A 9,119-nucleotide genomic window follows, 5' to 3' on the forward strand; every position below is an offset into this window, starting at 1 on the left:
TTCAAGCTAGAAATCGAGCTAATAGGATACTGGGATTTATTTCAAGGAGCGTAAGCAACAGAAGCCCCGAAGTCTTCCTCAAACTATATTTAGCATTAGTTAGACCTCATCTTGACTATGCGGTTCAGTTCTGGTCACCCTACTATAGAATGGATATCAAAATGTTAGAATCGGTGCAGAGGAGGATGACTAAGATGATTCAGGGGTTGAGAAACTTGCCATACGAAGAAAGACTCAAACAGTTAAACTTGCATTCTCTAGAAAGGCGAAGGGTGCGTGGAGACATGATCGAGGTTTATAAATGGATGAAGGGCTTTAATAAGGGAGACATTCATAAGGTTTTGTTGGTAAGAGAACCGGGTAGGACACGAAGTAACGGGTTTAAACTGGATAAATTCAGATTCAACAGGGACATAGGCAAAAATTGGTTTACTAATAGGGTGGTGGATGAGTGGAATAGGCTTAGCAGTCATGTGGTGAGTGCCAATACAATTGTCACATTCAAAAATAGACTAGATAAATTCATGGACAGCGATATTAGGTGGGGTTAGATACACGGGAGCTTAGGGTCAAAGGAGCTGCCTCGTACAGGCCTACCGGCCTCTTGCAGACTCCTGCGTTCTTATGTTCTTATGTTCTTACCTTCTCTATCTTCGAACCCTCTACCCCTTCCCCTCCTCCTCCCTCCTCTATCCCCCCCCCCCCTAAGAGAGAAGGAGAGGTAAGGCAAGTGATCCAGCGGAGAAGTTATTCCAGAGATGTTGAATTCCCGGCGGCTAAGCAGAGCGCGGCGAGCAGGAATTCACAAGGGGACGGTCCGGCGCTAGACATGTTTTGAGAAATATTTACACAGGATTCGACCGGGCTTCCTTCCTCTCTCTCTCTCTCTCTCTCTCTCTCTCTCTCGTTCGTTAAGTCTTATCCTAACGCTGTTTTTCTCCTTTTTCTTTTTTTTTGTTTTGTTTAATGATTGGCTTAGTTTTGTTTGTCTTCTTTTCTCTCTCTCTCTCTCTCTCTCTCTCTCTCTCTCTCTCTCTCTCTCTCTCTCTCTCTCTCAGCGGACCAGTCAAAACTAAGTGTCAATTTAACTGAAAGGCGGTCAGTTAGAAGGTCTTCACTCAGTCCTTCCGTCAGTGTGTCGTCAGTCAGTCAGTCAGTCAGTCAGTCAGTCGGTCAGTCGGTCAGTCAGTCAGTCGGTCAGTCAGTCAGTCCGCTTAGTAGGTCAATCAACAGGGCTTCCATTCTTTAGTATATCTGTCCTTATTCTGATCTTGCGCGTTAGGTCAGATGTCATTTTAAACACTTCTTCTTCTTCTTCTTCTTAATCTTCTTTTCTTTTTTTCTTCTTCCTCGTCATCGTCTTCTTTTACTCCTGTTTCAATAATTCTCTGTTTCTTCTTTTCTCCTTCTCCTCTATGTTCCTTCCTCCTTTTCCTTCAGTATATCTGTTTCTTTCTTCCTACTCACTTCTTCCTTCCTTCTTCTCCTTCAATGTTCCTTCCTTCTTCCTCCTCCTTCAGTGTTGCTATGGTTCCTCCTTCCTCCTTCTCCTGCAATGCTCCTTCCTTCTTTTTCTTCAATGTTTCTGTTTCTTACTTCACCCCAACTCCTTCTTCTTCCTTCCTCTTCCTCCTTCAATCTTTCTATGTTTCTTTCTTCTTCCTTCCTTTCTATTCCTCTTCCAATCTTTCCATGTCTTCTTCTTCTTCTTCTTCTTCTTCCTCATCTTCCTCGAGCTGGTGATTCTTGGAGCCTCTGGTAATTCATGCGTTCTGATAGCCAAGAGAAAAAGGAGCGTTCGACCCAGAAAGGCGAAGGGAAGAGAATGGAAGGAGGGAGGAAATGCCATGAAGGGCTGAGGAGATATTACCCGTACTGTGTGTGTGTGTATGTATGAAGGTAGGTAGGTAGGTACTGTCCCTCCCTTAAAAATGAGGTATGGGGTGTAAGGTGTGTGAGTGCGCAGGTGTACCCGTCAATAGGGGGACTCCAAGCTCTTAGGGGAAGGGTACTGGCTGGCCATCGCGAGTCTGGCACGTAACCAAACCCTTCGTAAAACACCACAGAACACATTGCAGACTTCCTACTCCTACAGACCCTGGTGATAGATTTACACGACCTCTACATCCTCAACGTTAAAAACACACATGAAAACCTGGTTAATCTATTCCGCGCCCTAGGAAAATTGTCATCATCGGATCTTCTTAGACTTTTTAGACTAGACGTTACTGTGATCCTGGTGATAGTTTTACACGCCCTCTGCACCTAAAACGTCAAAAACACACATGAAAACCCAGTTAATATTCTCTGTAGCCTTGGAAAATAGTTGTCATGTGACCCCGAAACGATTAAAACATTAGACCTAAAATTCCTATGAGCATACTGGGAAGATGATGAGTTGATGAAAAGGAGGAGTAGGAGGAAGAGGAGGAGGAAGGTGGCGGGTTCTCTGGTCTGGGTGGGAAAATGTTATCATGTAAAATCGATTGATATTGGACACTTTCACGCGTTCTTTGGTCTAGATGGGAAAATGTTATCATGTAAAATCGGGTAATATTAAACTTTATCGACCCTTTCTCTCAGTTCAGGTTATCATGTTATTTTCTTTCTCTTCTGTTTTTCCTGGCAAGCTTTTTTTTATCTTCTCCTTCTTTTGGTTCCTCTTTCTCTCTCTCTCTCTCTCTTTCTCCCGATTCGTCGTTCCCTGTTCGTCGTTCTTTCGTCTATGTCTGTTTTGTCTTTTGTTTTCATATGCTATCTAATCCTCCTCTTAAATCTCCTCCTTGTTTTCAATCTTATCATCTTCACATTCTTCTTCTCTCCATCCTCCTCTTCTTCCTTCTCTGTTTCATCTTCATCGCTTTCTCATTCTTCTTCTTCTTTTTCCCCTCCTCCTCCTCCTTCTTTATCTTTCTTTTCATACACTATCTCCTCCTCCTCCTCTACCTCCTTGTTTTCATCGGCATCTTCACATTCTTCTTCGCTTTCTCATTCTTCTTCTTTTTCCCCTCCTCCTCCTAGTCCTTCATCTTTCTGCTCATCCCCTACCCCATACCTCTCACCGCTACCCTCCTCCTCCTCCTCCTCCTCTTCCTTCTCCTTTTCACCTTCATCATCTTCCCATTTTTCTTCCTTTTCCCCTCCTCCTCCTCTGCCTTCTTCATCTTTCTGCTCATACCCTACCCCATACCTCTCACCGCTACCCTCCTCCTCCTCCTCCTCGTCCCCTTCTACGCAGGGAACCGATGTTGTGGTTGGCAGAGCTGTGTATTATCCGGTTCAGAACAGCCGCATTTAGACTGTGCAGCCGGGGACGGTGCGGAAGACAGCCTGCTCTGTATGGCGTGCGTGTGTGTGTGTGTGTATGTGTGTGAGACAGCGACACAGAGAGACAGAGAGGGGGAGAGAGGTAAACAACAGAGTCAGCGGTAATAACAGTGCTGTGGAAGTCGGTAGGATTCAACTGTATGGTGTGTGTGTGTGTGTGTGAGACAGAGACGCAGAGAGACAGAGAGAGGGAGAGAGAGGGAGGGAGAGAGGTAAACAATAGAAGGAGCAGTAACAGCAGTGCTCTGAAAGTCAGTATAAGATCACACACACTCCCGCTGGACACTTCAACCCACCACGCCACATGTTAGTCCCCAACCCTCTCACTCCGCCATCATTGCCCCCTCGCCCCCCACCACACCCCCAGAACACCCCCAGCCCCAAAACACCCCAAAACGACCCCGAAAAGACACCCAGCGGAACCCATAACCTCTCAGAAGTCTTAGGAAGGGAGGGAGGAGGGAGTGGGCGAGGGAGGAGAGAGGGAGAGAGTTGTGGCATGGAAGGGAATGTTCCGTAGGGGGTGGGAGGGTGGAAGGAAGGAAGGCGGTGAGGGAAGGCAGCCAGACGGGGTGGGGGTGGGGGGGGTGGGGGGCAGATTTCATGGGCTCCTGGTAAGGGTTCTGGAGTAGTGCCTTAGAGGTCTTCGGAGGCTTGGAGGAGGGGAAGATGAAGAAGATGAAGAAGAAGAAGAAGAAGAAGAGGCAGAATGTGAAAATTGTTATTAAGAAGAGGAGGACGAGGACGAGAAGAAGAATGGGAAGATGATAAGGATGAAAAGGAGGAGGAGGAGGAGAAGGAGGAGGAGGAGGTGAATGAAAAGAAAAGATGACCCAAGTAATGACGAAAAAACGATGAAACAGGGAACGAAGATGAGGAAGGTAGAGGGTTGAGGGTTGAGGGAAGAAGGAAAGGTTGCATTGGTAGGAGGATGAGGGCGGCAGGGAGATGAGAAAGGCACCGAACACAAGTGGAGGGAGGGAGGGCGAGAGAAAATGAAGGAAGGTGAAGGAATGCCGCCAAGATAGCGTATTAAAGATAGGGGGAAAGAATGGCTGATAAAGACAAGATAAATAATTCTCACCAAAGAATTCTGAAAAAAAAGAAGAAAATTCGACGCATTCTTTTCACTCGACGTCCTTTGAGTCGCGGCGCCTCGGGATAACTCGCTCTGTGGCTGCCGTGCGAGGCGGCGGTGGCGGCGGTGGGGGTTATGTTATGAGCCGCCTCTGGAAGCATCGGGCGCTGACGTGCCATAAATCCTGCCAACACCGCCGCGTGTCCCGGCGGAGCAGCGACGCAGCGCCCCTCGAGAAAACAGGGCGGGAAGAGGCCGCGGGTAATGGATGGCGCTGGCCGGACATCAGATGTTCACCAATTTATCAAGTGGAGTCGTTTAAGGACTTGCGCGGCGGCCACCGGGTCCCGAGGTGGCCAGCATTGTCCTTTATCCCCCCCACGGTGCCCTGACAGCAGCGGCGGGGGACGGGGGGGCGTGGGGGCGGCGAAGGGCGGGGGGCGGGAGCCAGGTGTGAGCGAGGGGGGCGGCGGCCACCCGGGCGGGAGGGTCTGGGCCACCCCGGGTTAAGTGGCCTTCTCAGCGGCTACAAATTGATTGTTGATGACCAGCACTGCGGCCATTACTTGGGTCGACCCGCGAAGAAAAGAAAAAACACACGGCAGGTGGGGTGTTGGAGCGGCGGCGGCGGCGGCCCGGCGGTCTGCTGGGGGGGCGGAGGCGGCGGTGTATGGAGGCCTAGCCCGGGCCGCCGCCGCCGCCTCCGGTACAGCACTGCGGCAGGCGCCCCCCCAGGGGACCCTGCACCGTGTGTACCGCGGATGCCACGCGCCGGCAAAAACTAGGTAACAACGGACTTATACGGCGGGACGGCGGATTCCTCAGATTTCTCCAGGTGGCGGAGGGCGGCGAGTCCTGAGAGTGCCCCCCCTCTCCTCCTTACTCCTCCCCTCCCCTTCCTTCTCCTCCATCTTCAACAATAGCCATAAAAAAACAGCAATAATAAAAACAACAATAACTACTACTACTACTACTATTACTATTACGCCTACTACTAGGACGGTGGTGACGACGGCGGCCATTACTACCTCAGCTATACTATTACTGCTGTACTTTCCACACCTTTTCCCACCTCCTCCCTGACTACATTCCCCCAACGTCAGCGTCAGCGTCAGCGCGGGGCCCGGCGAGGTGAGGCAACTCCGCCTCCTCTACTCTCGTGTAAATGAAGAGAAAATGACGCGAGAAGCCATCAGCAACGTGTGTGAAGGGCCAGCTGGCCCGCCTGACCCAGACGGGGCCACTACCATCTGTGGCGGAGCACCTGTCGCCCCTTCTGTCCAGGTACACCAAGCCTCACCCCGCCACGAGCCGCCGCCACTCTCGCCCATGACGGAACACTCAGGTCGGCACTGTCAGACGCTGCCACCCTTCACACCAACCACTTCCAAAGGCCGGAAAGATCACTCGGGTCCTAATGCGTGTTTGTGTAGGTTCACGGTACAGAAGAAGGGCCACACTACCACCACCTGGGTCATAAAACTACCCTTAGAAATGCCCAAAACTCCTACGAAACCCTTGTCAAATGTGTGTTTCTCAGGTTCACGGTACAGAAGAAGGGCCACACTACCACCACCTGGGTCATAAAACTACCCTTAGAAATGCCCAAAACTCCTACGAAAGCCTTGTCAAATGTGTGTTTCTCAGGTTCACGGTACAGAAGAAGGGCCACACTACCACCACCTGGGTCATAAAACTACCCTTAGAAATGCCCAAAACTCCTACGAAAGCCTTGTCAAATGTGTGTTTCTCAGGTTCACGGTACAGAAGAAGGGCCACACTACCACCACCAGGGTCATAAAACTACCCTTGGAAATGCCCAAAACTCCTACGAAAGCCCGGTCAAATGTGTGTGTTTGGGCGCTGCAATGTTGAGGAATATGACCGTCACTCCCCGAGCCTGTTCACCCCTCTCCGACACGACGATTCTCCGCATGATCACATAACACACTTGCCCTGAGATTGTCGTTCACTGCAGACGAGAACTGGAATCAAGAAGCAAAACTCACTCCCCAAGCGTACTCTTCCCTCCCGACACGACGATCCTCCGTATAACCACATAACACACTCGTCCTCAGCTTAGGATTCACCGTGCACAAGAGTAGAAGACAACACGAAGACCTGAACCGCCACGTGCCTCTCCGATGGCCGGCCGATGGCAAGGCAGGAGGAGGCTGGCACGGACCATCTACGGGGGGAGGGGGGAGAGGGAGGGAGAGCGAGAGCGAGCGAGCGAGCGAGCGAGCGAGCAAGAGAGAGAGAGAGAGAGAGAGAGAGAGAGAGAGAGAGAGAGAGAGAGAGAGAGAGAGAGAGAGTACTGATAAGAGACAAACAGTTGATAAAAAAAGATACCAACAGGAGGAGGAGGAGGAGGAGTAATGGAGAGAGGAGAGGTTACTGTCGTGTCATGTCGTGTTATGGTGAGCTGTGTCATGCTGTGAGCGCCAGTACGATAGATGCATTCAAGAGGAGGTTGGATAAGTTCATGGACAGTGAGGTTAGGTTAGGTTAGGTTTAAAGGGACTGCCTCGTAGGAGCAGCGAGTAGCGGGCTTTTCTTTTATTGTTTCCTTTTTTTGTGCCCTTGAGGTGTCTCCTTTGTTGTAAAAAAAAAAATACACCTACCGTCTTCTCGCAGATCCTTGGTTGGTATTCTAAGACACTTGCGCCTCTCACATCCATTACTTCCAAAAGCCAAAATGAAGTTCGGTCGGGTTCTATAATGAATGTCTCCTTTGGTTCACGGTACAGAAGAAGGGTCAAACTGCCACCAGGGTCATAAAACTCCCCCTGGAAAGGTTCAGAACTCCCATGAAAGACATCAACTACTTCCAAAAGCCAATATGAAGTTCAGTCGGGTTCTAATGAGTGTCTTGGGTGATTCACGGTACAGAAGAAGGGTCACACTGCCACCAGGGTCATGAAACTACCCCTGGAAAGGCTCAGAACTCCCAGGAAAGCCTCGTCAAATATGTGTGCTGGGGAGGTGAAATGTTTAAGAATATGACCCCTTATGTTCCCTATCAGTACTCTCTCTCTCTCTCTCTCTCTCTCTCTCTCTCTCTCTCTCTCTCTCTCATCATCATCAGCATCAGCAGTAGAAGCAGTAGAAGCACCATAAAGAAAGGTAGTTGGGGGCATACGCTTTAAGCTGCGCCTGGCCTCGAAGCTCAACTCCGCCACATTGCCCTTGAGCCAGTGTCGGGGCATCAGTGTGACATCAGGGTTACCGCCGATACCACCCCCACGTTCGAGCTTGTAGACTTAATACGAATCTACCTTAAAAATAACCTTAAAAACGTTAACAAGCTATATTTATCTCCTTTTAATCTTCTTTTACTTGTGTTCATCAAGGGTCGCCGTTTCGGGGTTCGAGGTTCAAGACAAGGCGGCGCTGGGGTGCGAACTGTGGCGCTTAAACTTCCATGGCTTGAACCTGTGAGCCACCGGACCAGCGTTACCAGATTATCGTATTCACATTACATTAGCTTCAAATTCTCGTACCTACACAAATAACGATAGAAAATTGAAGTTAGCGTTAAAACTCCTATTTATTGATGTTTGTTTGTTTGTTTCTGCTAGAGTTATCGGTCAGAAACTTCGAAAATGCAATGCGATGAGTACGATAATTTGACAACGCTGCACCGGGCCCTCTGTACACAGCCTGGTGGACACAGCTGACGCCTCGACACGCGGGCACGTCAGGAAAATAATAAATGAACTGAGCACGTCTGTCATTGTACCCGCTGTACGTGCTCTGTCTACACCGTCACCACCAAGCCTGTCTGTTATTACTGCCGTCATCGTCACCATCAGCCCCAGCATCATCATCATCGTCACCATCAACCCCAGCATCATCATCATCGTCACCATCAGCCCCAGCATCATCATCATCGTCACCATCAGCCCCAGCATCATCATCATCGTCACCATCAGCCCCATCATCATCATCATCGTCACCATCAGCCCCAGCATCATCATCATCGTCACCATCAGCCCCATCATCATCATCATCGTCACCATCAGCCCTAGCATCATCATCATCGTCACCATCAGCCCCAGCATCATCATCATCGTCACCATCAGCCCCAGCATCATCATCATCGTCACCATCAGCCCCAGCATCATCATCATCGTCACCATCAGCCCCAGCATCATCATCATCGTCACCATCAGCAAAAGCATTATCATCATCGTCACCATCAGTCCCAGCATCATCATCATCGTCACCATCAGCCCCAGCATCATCATCATCGTCACCATCAGCAAAAGCATTATCATCATCGTCACCATCAGCCCCAGCATCATCATCATCGTCACCATCAGCCCCAGCATCATCATCATCGTCACCATCAGCCCCAGCATCATCATCATCGTCACCATCAGCCCCAGCATCATCATCATCGTCACCATCAGCAAAAGCATTATCATCATCGTCACCATCAGTCCCAGCATCATCATCATCGTCACCATCAGCCCCATCATCATCATCATCATCATCGTCACCATCAGCCCCAGCATCATCATCATCGTCACCATCAGCCCCAGCATCATCATCATCGTCACCATCAGCCCCAGCATCATCATCATCGTCACCATCAGCCCCAGCATCATCATCATCGTCACCATCAGCCCCAGCATACGCATCACCATGACACACTGCAGCATTAGGATGACCATTTCAACATCAATGGCAGCATCAGTATTTACAGCAT

Source organism: Eriocheir sinensis, chromosome 70, assembly GCF_024679095.1.
Source record: "Eriocheir sinensis breed Jianghai 21 chromosome 70, ASM2467909v1, whole genome shotgun sequence".
Classification (NCBI taxonomy): domain Eukaryota; kingdom Metazoa; phylum Arthropoda; class Malacostraca; order Decapoda; family Varunidae; genus Eriocheir; species Eriocheir sinensis.